Below are 16433 nucleotides of genomic sequence, written 5' to 3'. Positions count from 1 at the left end.
CGGAGGGAGGCTGCGCCACACAGTGCATGGTAAAGGACAAGGCTGGCATGGCAGATCATACTTCCTTCGGTTTTGAAAGAGCACACGTTGCAAGCTTTTCTTTTTTTTAATCAGCTCTTGGAAACTCTGTCTCTTTCTACCTCCAACAGCCTGAATCCCTGCCCGCATTTCTTGTGGTTTCATCTGGCTGTATAAACGCCTGTACTGGGGAGAAGAAAGACTGTTTGCTTCTCTCACATGAACCACACTCTCCAACAACAGTTGCTAATAATTCATGCCATGATCAAGTGTGTGTAATCCGGAGATATTTCACTTTGCGAGTGTGCTGCCAGGGGGGAGCAGGGGCTCCCAGGCGGGCTGGATGGCAGGAGCTCACCTCTCCCCTTATTGCAAGCAGGAGCCGCCTGTGAGAGGTCTGGCAGGATTTATTGCCTCCTATAAAGGGGCAGTAGGTGGCTGCTCACTATTATTACAGGCTGTATTTCTCTTCTGCAACAACCTGCAGCTTTTACCCCTCCAGCAGGTTGCTGCTGCCATCCCTTGCTGGAGCCTAATGGTGCAGACAGAGCTCAGCCCAGGCTCGCACAGCTCCAGCCTCGGCCGCTCGGCTCGGGCATGGGGACCTGCTGTGGCGGGAGCGCGGGGCACCACGGAGCTGCAGCCCGGTGGGTGCCAGGGCACCAGGTGGCCACAGGACCGAAGCCTCCCCAGGGCACCTCTGTCCTCCTCCTCCTGTTGCTGCCAGTCTGCCCATCCCCTTGGAGGGCAAAAGCACAGCAAACAGGACCACGTCATGGTCCAGGTGCTCAGATATGGGGAGAGCTGTGACAGCACAGCCCTGTCAAGGACAGCTTCCGTAACTTCCAGGTGGGAGATTATAACAAATGAACCATCCATATTAAACGTGACACCATCCATGCCACAACTTTGGCTGTTGTATGGCTAAAACAGTCAACCTGCGGTCTTTCTTGAGTCAAGGGGTAGAAACTGAAGGCTTTGCATCAGGAGTGTCTGTTCTGGATGTTCCCAACTGGTCTTTCTGCAATAAAACGTGTAGATCAAGTAGAAAATGGCAGGATTGTGCGGAGTCTGGAGTAGATCCGGCGAGGCACTTGGTGTAACTGGTGACTATAGCAGGGAGGTCCCCAAATTCTCATGCTCCCTCAGTTTCCCCCTCTTGAGCACTAAAAATTGTCCAGCACCAAAGACTCAAACTACTTTATTTCCTAAAAAAGCATCCTTCTCCTCATCTCAGAGCAAGCTCTCCAACCCATCTCCTTTTCCTTTTCCCTCGATGGTCTTTAAATACAGCCATGTCCAGCCTCCACAAAAATCAACCTCAGCATAACCCACCGCCCATGGCCAGACCAGATCTTCTTCCAGGCTCTTGCACCTGACGATGGGTGCAATTGAGAGTCTTTTTGGAAGGAAGGAGACAAGATAGCTGGGAGCTGTTTGAGTCAGGAACCAGGTCCCTGGGACGTGCAGCCTGCTGAAGGCAGCACTGCCCCTTCCCACCTCCACAGCACTGCAGCCCCAGGCCCATGGAGAGCCCCTCCCTCACTGGCAGCAGCATGAGGGGTTGTTGCTGCACAGGTCAGTATATTGAGCAAGGAAGGAGCACTGGCAGCAAAGAGCTGAAGTGGCTAAAATGAAGCTAAAGGAAAATGCAGGTTTAAGGAAAGTCAACTAGCACATGAAAAGGCTGGAGTGCACCTTGAAAAATATAGGAAAGCAGAAGTTTTCTTTTTCTTTTCCCAAAGACTGGAAGAAATTGTCTTCTGAAATACTTGCATAAGCACCAGCCTCCCCTTCTAGTGAAGGAGCCCATGCACCTCATCACCCGTGCTGAGCCCAGGGCAGCTTCGACCAGGCGTGGGGCAGGTGACACAGCGTGGGGCAGGTGACACAGCGTGGGGCAGGTGACACGGTGCGGGGCTCTTCCTGGGCACAGGGGTGTGCAAGAAGGTTTCACAAAGGTGAAACCTTCCAGGTTTCAGAGGGACTTGAGAAATCTGTGGCTAACATCAGTACTCTAATGAGCTCACTGCAAATCCGGCTGTCTCTAATTAATGGAGCCTCACGCTAATGTAATCCAGCTCCAGCAGCGATTCGGAGCAGCCAGGGAGCCTTTCCATTACTGAACAAATATGGCTGGCCCCGAAAGCAAAGGAGCAGCCTGAGCCCAGGCAAGGTACCAAAAAACACAGCAGCTAGGGTCCCCTGTAGCATCACCCACACCTCTGTGCTGCTGCCTCCTGGTGAAGCACCCATGCCACCAGCTCTGCGGCATGGCAAGAACTTGGGGAAGTGAAACTTTTAGAGGCAGGAAAGAAATTAACCTGCTGTGGTTACATTTTAAATTTTCTAGCTGTGCTGAGTCAGTATCGGAGTGGGTCTTAGCATATTGGCCCGAGTTAGTCCCAGCTGGGTACGTTAGAGCATCCTCTCAGATGAGCTAGAGGTGGGAATGGCAGTCACAAGAGTTTTGCTGCTTTTACCAAAGCTTCAAAATTGTCCTCTCTGCTTAGGCTGAAAAAATGCCCCCGACTCCAACAGTGATTTGTCTCAGTCCAGCTCCAAGAAACAAAGACCTCTCTGGTTTTGCAGAAGGATCATCTCTCCACTGCTCTGGGCATCAGATAAGCCCAAGAAGGAGATCCCTCAGCCTGTACTTCATAATCTGGCACAGAGGAGCCAAGGAACGTAAACCTCCCCCAACCCCAATGCAAGCAGAGCTATCTGGTTTCCCAAGGGAGGCTCGTGGATGACCACGGCACCCTGAAGCCTCTTCTGGCTTCTGGGTGTCCACATGCAGCCCCAGCTGGTCCCACCACTGCCCAGGCACCATGGGAGCCCATCTGTGTGGCGCTCAGCTGGGCAGCGTCACCCATCACAGAGCCACATCCCTGTGTACCACCACAAGGAGACCCACCAGGAGCCCCCGCGCCTGTGCCCTCTCCAGCATGCAGACCCACATGGGTCACCCGCATGCTGGGGCAGAGCACGTGGAGAGGTCTGTGTGCAAGGGCTATGTGCTGTCTCAAACAGGGGAGAATGTGGATGGGGGTGAATTAATCTGGATGTGGATTTGGTTTAAAACCTTTTCTTCTGAGGATGGCTTCCCCCCAGGGACTTGGTCGGGCAGCCATAGCCCTTGCAGAAAGCAAGACCCCACTCCTCCCACGGCAACTTCCACTCTACACTTGTAGACCTGGACTTGCTAAAAGCTTTTCAAACTGCCAGGCTTTGGGGCAAGTTCACCAAGATTTTACCATTTTCAGATCCAAGCCAGTCTCCTGCAGGACCCTCTCCTTTCCCAGACTGCCTCGTTTCGTGCAGAAGGCAGTACAGCTCCAGCGCCAGCACTGCAAAGGCGATTGCATCAGGTCTGACAGCTTTGAGCATCAAGCGCTGCCTTGGACCGCCTCATAAGCCCCTGGAGAGCTGGGCACAAGCTGGGTCACAGCCAGCCGTAAGGGCACGCAGGAGCAGCGCTTGCTTTCCTCCTGTACCCCATCTCTCTCATCCCCTTCAGCACTTACAGTCTGTTTTTCACAGCTTCACCTACTTATTTCCTTCTCCGGGACTACGACGAGAGTCAAGTCCAGGCTTTTGAAGATTGCTTTAGCTGGAAGGGAAAATAGCAACTAGTTTTAAAACCTTGATATCACTAATTCCATCAGTTTCAAGAAATAAGTTTTTTCCTACCCTTTGTTTCATGTTGTTTTCTTTTTCTCTTCTAAGCATTTTCTCCCGCCTCTTTTCTCCTTCCTGTGCCTTGCCACTGAAACAGTGTACACTGGAAGGGTGAAAGCAAGACTCCAAAACTGCCTTTTCTTCATTTCCAGTTTTGTCAAAATGGAAATGTAAAAAATAAGCTTCTCCAGGGTTGGTTGGGTTTTTTTTTCTTATTTAACAAAAGGCACTCTTGCAAGGGAAACATAACTCTGAGCAGCTGTGCTTCCAGGCTGCTCAGCACCACCAGCGTGTCTCCTACCTATGAAAGCAGATGGAGAACCATGGTACCTGTGAGGCTTTCATCTCCTATCTGTTTTTCTCTCTCTTTCTCATGAGTATCATGTGTTTCTTTCATCTTTCAGACTCCTAAGTCCCACTGGAGTTGTTCCATGCATTGCTGTACTTCAGCTCTTCCTCTTCAGACATTTTTCCCATATACCATCAGTATCCTGAGATGAACTTACACATCTGCAGATCACTTTTTCTATGATATTTTTATGGGCTTGTTATTCGTCCCTTACTGAAATTCCCCCAGGTTTTTTCATCCTCAGTGCTCAGGCACACTCCTCTATCTCTTCCCATGCTTAAATTGCTGTGGCCGCTTGCAGACATAGCCTCTCGGAAAACGTTTGATCTCCTCTGAGCCCCTCCTGAAGCCCGTCTCACGCTGCCCTTGCCCCGCAGACACGTCATGCTCTTCAGGATCATCAGTGGGAAATCACTGCTGGCCATGTTCAGTGATGCCATGAGCAGCCACAAGCTGAGCTCAGCACTATTTTGCCTCAGAAGTAAGAGATGCTCCCTCAGAGGGAGGCACAGCTCTTAAAAAAGAGCAAGTTTGTAATTTTCAGCCCCTGCGTGACCACTACTACAGCATCCTCTTTATCACAAGATTTGGGTCAAGAGGGGACCTACCCTTCCCTGATCTGCCAAGGTTTTTGCTTCCTTCACATCAGGAGCACTCCTCACCTCCTACTCCTCTGCCTTATTTTTACCTAATTATTAGAAAGCAAGATCAGGAACTCAAGGCACTGGCACCACTCATCCTCTTGTCTCCTGTATGTCACTGCAGGCTCTGAGGCTCCATGTTTAGCATCCTGCAGATCTCACGCCTGTGGCATGGTTAGGGACACTGTAATGATCAGTGAAACTAATGGCAGGTATTTGTGAGCCATGTTTTGTTCTCCACAAAAAGTTAAAAAAGAAAAATATGGAGCACTGTGCCAGGAAATCTTTTTATAGCTTATTTCCAGAATACTCTAATATCAGTTTGTATCTGCAATTCAATTAATGTTTTGAGAGAGGCAAATTAGCATCCCTAGGTCCCTGCATTCTCGGCAAAGCAAGTTCCCACAGAGGGAAAACGTCTTGCATGGCCTTTCTCAGTGTCTCAGAGCAGATCAGGGCAAGATCCCAAACACACAGCAAGGCTGCGCACCCCTCTGCAGGGTAGCGCACAAAGCACTGCAGGGCGTCGCAGGCAGCGTGCGTGGTGCTGCAGGCAGTGCAGCCGTCGATGCACAGCACTGGAGGCACTGCACGGTGGTGCATGGCGCAGGCAGCGCAGGGTGCAGGCACAGCACGGAGCAGCCGGCAGCGTGAGGCGCTGCAGGTGGTGCAGCACTGCACTGCAGGCAGTGCGCGGGGCTGGCAGCGCGAGGTGCTGCAGGCAGAGCATCGCACAGGCGCTGCAGGGGGCTCTGGGCAGCACAGGGCACAGGAGGTGCAGGCAGTGCGGGTGCAGAGCAGTGCAGGGTGCTGCCGGTGGTGCACAAGGCAGGCAGTGCATGGCGGAGGTGGCACAGGGCACTGCAAGTGCAGCGGGCTGCTGGTGCTGCAGGCAGGACAGTGCTGCAGGCAGGGCAGGTGCAGGCAGTGCCCGGTGCTGCAGGCAGTGTCCCAGATGCCATTGCAATGCAGTACTTTGCCCCAGGACCCCTGTGATCCTCGAGCTGAGGACTAGAAGAGGAGGCTAAACACCTAAGCCAGAGGGTGGGCGATAGGAGACAACCACCTGTCCAACGTCCACACCAAGCACAGCCCGTCGTGGGCAGGTACGGGTTGTGGGCTCCGTAGTTTGGGCAGATGCAAATTCAATTGTGCAAGCCCTGGAAAATAAAAAAAAATTCTCATGCAGCTCTCCTAAGCATGCTGGCAGGGGCTGAAAGCAACGTCCTGAGGAGAGCTAAGACATTACATAGGAAAAGTATTTTTGAAAGCAAAGGCAGCTCCATTTCCGTATCGAACAGCCTGATTCCCGAGTTCGTGTCGTGAAATAGCCCTGTAAGCCATTTCCCAGCAGGACTGCACAGGAACCTCCCTCTTTCTTTAACACACTCTCTGTATTCTTGTCTTTATAGACGGGCAATAAATAAGCAAGTGACATATCTGTAGGAAAACAAAGTGATGCCCTGGAAAATTCTCTTACAAGGCCAACCCCAGGGGCTCCCCGCGGCCCCTGGCACCTGCCTGCGCTGTGAGCTGTGTCCCTGCAGAGCCCAGCCACCTGTCAATAATCAGAATGAACAACTTGCACAAATTAATGCACCAAAATGATTTTTCCAATGGGCTTTGGGCAGAGCACACATTCAAGGACCTGCTGCAAGTGGTAACGAGAAAAAGGTAAATGCAGGCTAGAAATGGTTGTCAACTATTGATCCAGCGAGCGAGCGAGCTCAGCGGGGAACATCACCTGTGGCAGCACAGTGGGCATCTGTGCGGCACCACGGCTGGTGCTGCAGGAGCAAGGAGCTTGCAGCAAGGGCTTCCCTGAAGCAGGGGAATTCAGAGCGATGCCAGCCCTGGGAAGGACCAAGAGCTGGCCCCTGCTTTCCCACCATCACTAGTCACGGGATGTATCCCCACCGAGCCACGGCACAGCAGCAGCCAGGCATGGGGCGAGTGAAAGCGGCTGAGATCTGTCAACTCGGGAGGGGCTTCTCAATGCAAACAGCAAATAATTTTATTTAATGAGGAAGAGATGAATGGGTGGAGCAGCTATTTCTACCCACTGAGGGGCTGCAAAAATTAAAGCCGAAAGCAACCGTTACAGACCACTTACTGCAATTTTTATCTGTCGTAGGTCATAGCCTCACCCAAATACTCTCTACTGAGCCCAGACAGTGTAGTGAGGCTAAGTACTTCAGTTCTGTAGGACCCAGCTGCCAGCAGAAAAGGACCAGCAGGGCCACTGGATCAGGTGGGATCCACCACAATCCCCCCCTGGGCCAATGTGGCAAAGCACGTGCTTCGAGAGAGGTGGAAACCCCTCAGGTCTCTGCCAGCCTGAGGAGCAGATTCCTCCCGGGGTTCATGCTTGATCAAAAGACATCGGTCAGTGCCAGTGGAGACTCTGTTGTAGGTGACAGCAGGGTCCACCATGCTCCATCTCCAAGTGGGATGGGCCCGCAGTAATGTGGAGAAAGGAAAGCCCAGACAAGTCTTTCTTCAGTAACAACAGCAGCTCAGTGTGTGATAGTTAAATATAATCACTGCTTCAGTGCAGGAATTCCCCTGTTCCACCAGGGGATGGCTGGAACAATGAAGGGATAAAGCCCAAGAAACGTGACTCAGAGCACTGCCTGCAGGGAGATGCTCGGTTTCCCTCGTCCTGGTCAGGCCACGCTGGGCACAGGCAGCTCTTCCTGCTCTGCATCCCCCCGTTTTCCATCCCCAGCTCCTCCATCTCACTGCACCGGCCAGTTGCTTCCCCATGAGAGGGGCACACCAAGGCCAAGATCTTCCAGCTTTCTGCACCAAGCATGAAGAGCTCCTTGACCTCAAGTCAAGGATGGTTTCCAGCCCCCAGAAGACTTTTGTAGCTTTTCTTCCAACCCTCTTTTGTGCTCCTGCAGGCCTCGTCAGAGGCTGACAGCAGAGCTGCCGCAGTGTTCCTGTAATAGCTTTCCCAATGCCATGTGAAGGATCTAGGTCACTCCTGACTTCTTGCTATTCCCCTTTTATAAACCCGATGTCAGGCGGATGCACAGAATGACTCTGAAGCCGCCCTGACTGATGCTTTGTGAGACAGTCTCTCAACCTGGAGAACATGTTTTCCTGCCTCTCAGATGTGGTTTTGTCAATGGCTTTTTAAACACAGTAGCTGGACTGGGACTATTTAATGATCCTGATGGTTTTGCAGCAGCAACCTGTCCTGCTCAGGTTTTTTGTCATCTGCAAATGTTATTGTGGAATTCATTATTGTCATCTACATCTTTAAAAAAATTACTGCACAAACTCTGTGGTACCTTGGTGGTACTGTTTCTATGTTAATTTGCATTTGGTCTCCCGATCTCATGGTGCTGCCAAGGTGCCTGCTTAAAACTGCTTAGACATGGCCTGCACCAGCGTGGATGTTCTTACCAGCCCAAATCTCCCACAGCAAAGACCATGAGATTGTCCAGCAAGACTTACTTGCCATGCCAAAAAACATTAATTACTTGTTTAGCCAATGCTTAGCTGTAGAAATTCAGTTATGCTTCCCACCATTTGATCTGGTTTCGTGGCTTCCTTTCCCAAACCATCATGACAATTTTGTAATCCCCCAGTCCCTGGGGACTTTCCAAGTTTTCAAGGCTTGCTAAATCTCACCATTCACAACTCAGACAGCTTCCCAGCTAACCCCCTTGTGAGTCCCAGGTTTAGGCTTTCCAGAGTGTCAACTTGAAAATACTCAGTGTCATTGAGCTTGCACCCTCCTCGGTGCAAAATGACAGGTTTTCCAAGGACAACCAGCCGAGCTGGAGCAGTACTTAGATGAACTCATACCACACGCACAAAGAAAAGCTTCCTAAAAAGATGTATACAATCTTCAGTCGCTTGTGGACTATATGTTTTGGTTTGTTGATTTTGTATTTTTTAAATTAGCAAATTTTTTTTTTTTTTTTTTTTTGTATTCTAAAGGGATATTCTATTCTGAAGGAACTAGAAAGGTGCCGTGCTCACTGGGAGGGTAACCCCAGCCTGCAGTCTATGGGTCTGTTCCTTTGAAGGAGCTGCAAGCTATCAGCCAGGTCTCTGGGGAGGAAAAATTTGTTCAGAGAAATGGAACGGAGATGGGGGCTTCCTGGAAAAACTTTTTTTTAGATGCTCAGGTTGGTTACAACTTCAGAGGGAGAGCAATGGCTGCAATCCCATCCTGTTTCACTGTAAAAGAAGGGAAAAAAGTAGTAAATTGATCATCTCAATTGATACGTATGTGTCAAAGAGCAGTAAGGGCAAACAAATAGTAAAACATATAAATAATAACATTTTATATCGATTCAAGTTCAATTAGTCCAAGATGACCCTGAATATAGGCAATGCCAGAAATGTAACAGACAGTTTAAGCAAAGATGAATCAAATTGAATCAATAACCTCAGCTGTTCCCTCCTTCCAATAGTTTATTATGATTCTGAAAAAAAAAATATCTATTGCTTGAAATTTTCTACAGGAACTTGAAAAGCAAAGCAGGTGTTGTGCTGGGGAAAATGGCAAAAAGGAAAGAAGAGAGAAAGTGCAAAAGAAGGACTGAACATGAGAACATTCCCTGCTAAATTAAATACTTCAAACAATCGAAGTTTGGACAGGGCGGGGAAAGTTCTTTTATTCTTTCTTTGTGCAAGAGAAAACCAATGAAAATTGGACCTGCCTGGTGCTGCCCCTGCGTGCGGGGCGTCAGAGGACAGGACTTAGAGACGTGATTGATGTTCTCCCCCATCCAGCTGCATCTGCAAGCCTCGGGAAGCATCCCTCTTCTCTCTTGGCAGGAGTGACAACATGGGCACAGGCCACCAAGCAGCAAGCGACCGTGCCCCGGCTCTTCCACATCCCTGCTGCCCCCTCCCACACGGCATGAGGCTGCTGGCCCCCTGCCCCTTCCCTGCAGACCGCGTGCCGGTCACCCCACACCGCCTGGCCACCAGCCACCAGCCGCAGTGCCAGCGCTAATGACCCATCGGCAGCAGCTCACTATGTCCTGGGAATGGCGCTTCCTTCCGACAGGTGGATCAAAGAGGGCTCCTGAGTTGTGAATCCTGAGTTGTGAATCCCTATGGGAGGAAGAGAGGGCAGCTTGTATTAAGACGTGCAGTAATTTGTGAAGGGTACGAAGAGAAGAAACAAGCTATTAGGAGAAGTATTCATGGCTGGCGGGACTAAAGAGCAACAGTAGGAAATGTTTGGAATAAGCTAGGAACAAAGGAAATTCAAATCCATTTGATTCTATTAATAGACGTAGGGAAATTTATTTGAACAACGGTAACAAATCAGGTATTCAATAACTTCTGATGTTCTGCTTTTTGCAGAGAAACAGGATCATTTTTCTGTAATACTTCAGGCTGCAAGACTGCTATTAGCCAAGAAATTTAAATAAATATTAAAAATATACTTCTTTTTTAAACCTAGGCCTGGATAACTGAAACAGAAGCACCCTTAAAGAGTTGATGGAGGTATATAGCAGGCTTCTGAAATACCAGTCAACTGCTGAGACAGGCAGGGTGCTGGTATCGAGCTATCGTGAGAGCCTGAAATCAGACAGTTACGGACTGGCTAGTTTGGTATTAGAATAACAGAAAGTGACACCTTGGCACTTTGTACCCAGGCTTGGTGTCCACGGTGGATGTGGAAAAGATAGAAAACGTTGAAAAGAGCCATCAGAAAAAGGAGAAAGAGAGATGTGTTACAATGGGAAAATTTGTTGCCTCAGAAGGAGATTGAAAGGGGAGGGGGTCTGCAGGGCTTTACAGTGTGCAGCCTTCTTGTGAAGGACCACTGCAATCCGGCAGGGAAATGCAGAGCTGCCTCAAGCATTTGGGACATGAAGCTGGACAATTTCCCACTATCAACGGAGCTTGCTTGTAAAAACAAGGGTGATTTTCCAGCCTGTGAAGCCTTCAGAACAAAAATGGACCCTTTTGGGAAGGCACACCCCAGGTAAATTCAACAGCTGGTCTCAATAAGAGACTCCTTTGGGAAGGGGAACATATGGGAGGTCCTTGAGGTGATCTGCTGCTTGTCAGGACTCTAACCCTGCAAATAACCTTTCTCCTGCCTTTTCAAGTCATGGGGAGGGATTCCCACCTCCCCTCTCCAAGGGAGAGGTCAGGTCAAAAAGCCTGTCAATGAGAGACCCAGAATTACTGTGTGCACATGTTCCTTTAGATCATCCTCCTCTGATTCCATCCCTGTGCCCTGTTATTCACCCTTTTATTAAATATCAGATTCAGGATAAGAAGGTCACAGACCATGAGACGTTAGGGTTTTTTTCTAGCAGATCATGGTCTATATTTATATCATCCATGCCAGATTCGGGATCAGTTTCTGGCAAAAAACAGTCAATGGTATAATGGGAACATTGTAAATAGTGGGAACCAGCCTAGAAGGAAGTTTGGCCCCAGATTGCTGAGAGGCAGTAATGAGGGAGGAAGAGGGAGGGGGGAAGTGCAGACAGCAGGAGGTTTTCTTCCCAGTCACATTGGCTTATATTCACCTCCACCCTCTCCTTCTGAAGGTCCTGCTCCGGTGTGTCTGACACCACATGCATCAGGGGATCGGTACCCTTTTGTAGCTGTTAGCTCTCAGTCGTTTATTGTGCTGGCACTCTCCAAGATCTGGCCCAAACCAGACTGCAAATGTGCTTAAGCTTTTTTGGCAACACTTCATAATAAATGGCAAACCGTTTCTGCGGCTTGTTTCCATTGTAATATTAATCAAACTGAATTCCTGTGGTGCTCATATGGATGTCATATGTAAACCCTTCTGAACTCAGCTAGCTACTAACTCCAAATTAAAGTCAATGAGGAAATTTCTCTCCTGTCCCCATCTTGCAGCTCTTAGCTCTTGCACATTTATTCCATTCATGAAATCCTTGTTTACTGTGGAAATGAGGAAATACCAGAGTTGATGAAACCCATGAGAAGCATTGATAATACTTCTGAATTTATAGGGAAGGTGCTCAGATGCCATGCTGACAGGCAGCATCATGAAGCCCTGCTATGGAGGGAAACCTACCTCTGCATCCCACCATAACTAATCCACATAATGAAACAAAAGCCCTCACCAGTGTTTCCAGCTGGCCATCCCCTCCATGTGGATATTTTAGGAACAAGAGTTTTTTCAGGCCAGTGCTTGTCTTCAGCAGTGGTCAGTACCACCATTCAAAAAAAGACATGAGAAATCTCTGCACAGCAGTTCTGGAACAGCTCTGTCTCAAAGAGTTTTCTCCCCAGACCTTAGAAATCCCACCCTGTTTGATGAAGTACATGTCTCCCTTTTTCACAGGGAGAAGCAGGCAAATAGAGGTTGGATTTTGCTCTGAGAGTACTGATCCCTTTTTTTTTTTTCCCTGCAAAAGGAGTCAGAGAGCTGCAGACTAGTTGCTGGATCCCAGAAGTGAGCTACCAGCCAGGCAGAAGCTCATCTGGCTTTGGGCAGGATCTTAGGCCTTGCATAGTCTTGCAGCGTCTGAACCAGGACAGTGTTAGCACCTACACTGTGTCATCTATCACCTTCAGTAGATTTCTGTTCCTTGGGAATCCTCCTGTTGTCCCTCAAAGCAGAGCGGGATCGCTCACCCAGTGTGCGAGAGCCCCCTGACACGCCGAGTTAAGGTATTTCTTTGTTACAGATTTGCACAAACCTGAGGACTACCTGGTATTCTACAAAGCAAGCCCACCTACACACAAAAATCACACTGTATCTATCCTGTTACATGACTAAAAAAAACCCACCTAAATTTACACTTCTGGTCGGTAATTACCATCTTCTTTGCCATTGGTTAGTCACACTTAAATTAGCCCTGCCTGCTGTATGCATTAATTAGTGCACGTGCTTCATGTCTACCCCCTTTTGGGGAGGTAGGTTTCTGGGGCGGGTGGTTGTGATCTCCCCCTGCCAGATTTACCTTTCTCCTAGTTTGTCTTATTCTGCTGACTTCTTGTCTTTGCTGCAATTAACTGGCTGTTGGCACCTCCTGGGGTGGGATGTTTCCCCTTATCAGGCTTGCAGCTCTCCTTCAAGGGCACAGTCGTTAACAGTTACAGATGTATGACTAACCTGACTTCACTAGAAAAAGAGAATAATTTTGTATTGACTACCGTAAGGTAACGGGGACTGAGTGCATAGCCAGATACTGCTCCTGCAGCCTCTAGCCCAGCGCCGGAGATGGCACTAGCTTCCCTGAAGGAGAAGGGAAGAGCACAGGAATGGCTGAGGGGGTTTCAGACCTTCCTGAGGGGTTGCCCCATGGGCAGTGGGGGGAAGGTCCCTTCTCCCATTGCACCACCAGAGCCCTTGTTTCACCCTGTGCCTCTGCCCAGCACCAGCACAGGTTCCTGCCCGGGAGGTGCTGTGGGTTTGGCAGCGGGCAGTAGACACCAGTCACAGCTTTACCTTCCCTCCATCGCATACAACAAAGCCCCTTGCGGCAGGAAGTCCCACACTTGGCAGAGCCTTCTCAGGCATGACCTTTTCCAAACTCAGCCAAGCCCTGTCTGCACCAGGGGTGGCTCCTTCTGGTCTTTCGCTTCAACTTCGCCCTAAAGTGCACAAGTTTCCGTGTAATCCCCCAGAACAAGAAATCATTCAGGGAGAGACTCAGATGCTGGCCATGTCACTGCACACACTTTGGAAAGTGTTCGCGTGCTTTCTCCCTGAGAAGACTTGTCACATACGTCTGTGAGTCACACCAAAGGGATGTCTCCATTGTCCCAGTGAGATATCTTGGTCGTGAAAAGTCACCGTTACCTAGCAGGGGCCCTTCAGGTCCATTTGCATGAGCAGCTTAGAAGATGACAACTGATCTCCAGAACCCAGTAATTTTTGTTTTTTCTCCAGGCAATCCAGCAAGCAGGGAGAGGATGTGATCTCACGCTCTGTGTCCAGCTGCAGCGTGATGTGGTTGCTGTTTGAGAGGAACGGCTTGCTGAGCTGTGGTACCTTACAGTGGAAGTGGAGCCTTTGGCATGACCAGCCCCGCAGCCAGAGTGTGTGTGTGGAACACATGGGAAACACGGCATCCCCAGTTGGGAGCTGGCACTGGGAATGCCGTGGCCTGGCTGGCAAGGGTGGGAGATGACTGCCTTGGGTGGGGGCTTGGCGTGAGCAGGCGGTGGGTTCTGCTAATGCAGAGTGCTGGCGAGGCAGCTGCGTGTGTGCTGGTGCACGGGGCTCAGAGGGATGGGGGGAAAGCAGCACTGATGGGGGTCATGGGGGCAACGGTGGCCCTTGCAGTAGCCATGTGTCAAATAATCGGTTACACTGGAAAAGATCGTCGAGGCCAACTGTTACCCCAGCACTGCCGAGCCCACCACTGACCCATGTCCCCAAGCACCGCATCTACGTGGCTTTTCACCACCCGCGGGGACGGTGACCCCCCCCCAGCTCCCTGGGCAGCCTGTGCCAGTGCCTGGTCGCCCCCTCGGTGAAGAAATGTTTCCCAACACCCGATCTGACCCCCCCGGCGCAGCCTGAGCCCGTTTCCCCTTGTCCTGTCACTTGTTACTGGGGAGTTCCTTTGCTGAGGGGTGCTGGGGGCTGTTTTGGGGTACCGTGGGTGGGCTCTGGTTGCTCTACAGGGCGGAGGAGGTCCCCAGGGAGGTCTGTCTCTGGTCGGGAGAGGTCACTGAGGCCCATGGGTGCTCCTGGGGTCCCTTGCACAGGAGTCCCTGGGCGCAAGCTGCGGTTGGGTCCATGAGGGTGGTGAGACACCAGTGGTATCCTGTTAGCTGGGAGTCAAAGGGGACTCACTGTGTCTGGAGGGACAGGGGGGCACTGACGTGTGTCTGGGAGAGGGCTGCAGGGTGGGCGGCGGGCAACGTGCTGCCGAGGGTGGGAGGAAAGGGGGTACTAGGGGTTGCCTGTCCCCCTGGCTGGCTGCGCTTTGGGGTCCAGCCTGGCCCTGCGGTCCCCGGCAGGGCTTGGGGCAGGCCCACGCATGGATGGACACGGCTGCCCGGTACCCAGAGGGTCCGGGTGGGCACCGGGGGTCCACCCCCAGGCTGGGCTCACAGTGGGGGGCTGCCCCGTGCCCCGGGTGTCCCGAGTGGGCACAGCGGAGCCTGTCCCCAGGCTGTGGGACCATGGCGTGGGTCTGCCCATACGCCGTGCGTGGGCTCACAGTGGGGGGCTGCCCCGTGCCCGGGGTGCGGGCTGAGGGCAGCGGCCTGGCCCTGCGGGAGGCCCGGCCCGAGCGGACACGGCGCGACGCCGCCCGCAGCGCTCAGCGACGCGCGGGGCAGTTCGTGAAGGCTGAAGCGGGCCGGGGCGGGCCCTCCCGAGCTCCCCCGAGCGCGGCGCGGCGGCGCCGTCCCGGCGGCAGGGGGCGGCGCGGGGCCGGGCCGGGCCGGGCCGGGTCTCTCCGCTCCCTCCCCCGCTCCCCGCCTTCCCTGCGCATCGGAAACATGGCGGCGGCGAGGGACTGAGCAGCCCCAGCGCTCGGCGGCCGCGCAGGTGAGGGGGGCGGCGGGGGCGGCACGGGGCGCCGCGGCCCGGCGAGGCGCTGCCGGGGGCCGGGCGGGGGTCGGGCCCGCAGGCCCCGCGGCGGCAGCGCGGCAGGCCCGGCCCGGCGCGGATCCCGCCTGTCAGCGCGGCCCGGCCACCGCCTCACCCGCGGGGCCGGGCCGCGGCGGGTGCGGGCCGGGGCGGCCTGTCACCGCCGGCACCTGTTGGCGCCCGTCAGGGCCCGCCCGGCCCGGGGACCTCCCGCCGGCCCCCCGCCGGTCACGGGGCAGAGGCCCCGGGGGTCTGCGCCGGCCTCCCGCGCCTGCCCTGGGCCGCCTGCCTCGTCCCAGCCGGGGCGCAGCTCCCGGCGGAGCCGCCCCGAGGGGCTTTGTTGTTCTTCCAGGTGTCCCCGGCAGGGCCCGGCCGGGACGGCCCCGCGGCGCGGGGGGGGGGGGGGGACGGGGCGCAGCAGCTCTGCCGCCTGCCGCGGGGCCGCCGTCACCGGCTTCACCCGGAGGCCTCGGGGCGAGTTCGGCGGAGCGGCCGAGCCTGCGGGGCCCCAGCGCGCTGTGCGGGCCTGGGGACGGTGGTCGGGGGGTGCCCGGGGGTGGCCGCGGGCAGAGCCCGGGGAGGGCTGTGCCCTCCTGCCCCTCGGGGGCTCGCGGTCCCCTCCGGTGGGCACGGCGCGTCGCGGAGCGGGACCGCGGCGCGCTGAGCAGGACCTGCCGCCGGCCCCTGCCCCCCGGGGGTCGGGGTGGTCCCGGGCACCGGGCGGAGAAACCCCGTAACTGCCGTCCCTGGGGAAACATCCGCGCCCCCTCCACAGCCCCCCGCACCCCACCCCCCCGAGCCCCGCGCTTGACAGAGCGGGGGTAAGACGAGGGCTGCGCTTTCCGTGCACTCTAAAGTGTTTAAAAATAAACACAGTGTCAGGCAGGGCTCCTGCTGCGCGTCGTTCAGGTTTAATCCGGAGGCTCTTTGAAGCTCCTGTGTAAAAACCGTGGCAGCAGTTTGGAATCTTGACGACTAAAGGCAGAGACACCAAATTAAACAGGCAGCCTGAGTTCTGGATGCACTGAGCAACTTGGCTCCCTTTGGCCTGGGATGATGCTTTAGGATCAGCAGCTAAATAGTAAACTAATTACTTCCGTGCGTAAAGTCAGGATGCGGAGACCCAGCTCCAGGGTACCCAGCTTTGATTTTTGGCTCTGTTTGGGTTTACTGTTGTTTATAGTAAACACTGTGCAGTGAGTGGCTGAGAACAGCCATGTGG

General features: G+C 53.2%; 1 protein-coding gene across 8 annotated transcripts in view; it reads left to right on the top strand.

Moving 5' to 3' along the window:
- The first annotated feature begins 7530 nt into the window (after positions 1-7530).
- SCMH1 (Scm polycomb group protein homolog 1) overlaps positions 7531-16433 on the top strand; it is a 76612-nt gene continuing 67709 nt past the window's right edge. For 4 of the 8 annotated variants that reach the window (XM_080379193.1, XM_080379194.1, XM_080379191.1 and 1 more), the window contains exon 1: positions 7533-15169. The gene's annotated coding sequence lies outside the window, so the exon portion shown is untranslated. Of the gene's footprint in view, positions 15170-16433 lie in introns of all 8 variants that reach the window. The other 4 variants (XR_013926724.1, XM_080379196.1, XM_080379195.1 and 1 more) reach the window with 2 other exon arrangements.

Source organism: Falco punctatus (genome assembly GCF_963210335.1).
Source record: "Falco punctatus genome assembly, chromosome: 3".
NCBI classification, from domain to species: Eukaryota; Metazoa; Chordata; class Aves; order Falconiformes; family Falconidae; genus Falco; species Falco punctatus.
This window is presented reverse-complemented; position numbering and strand designations above follow the sequence as displayed.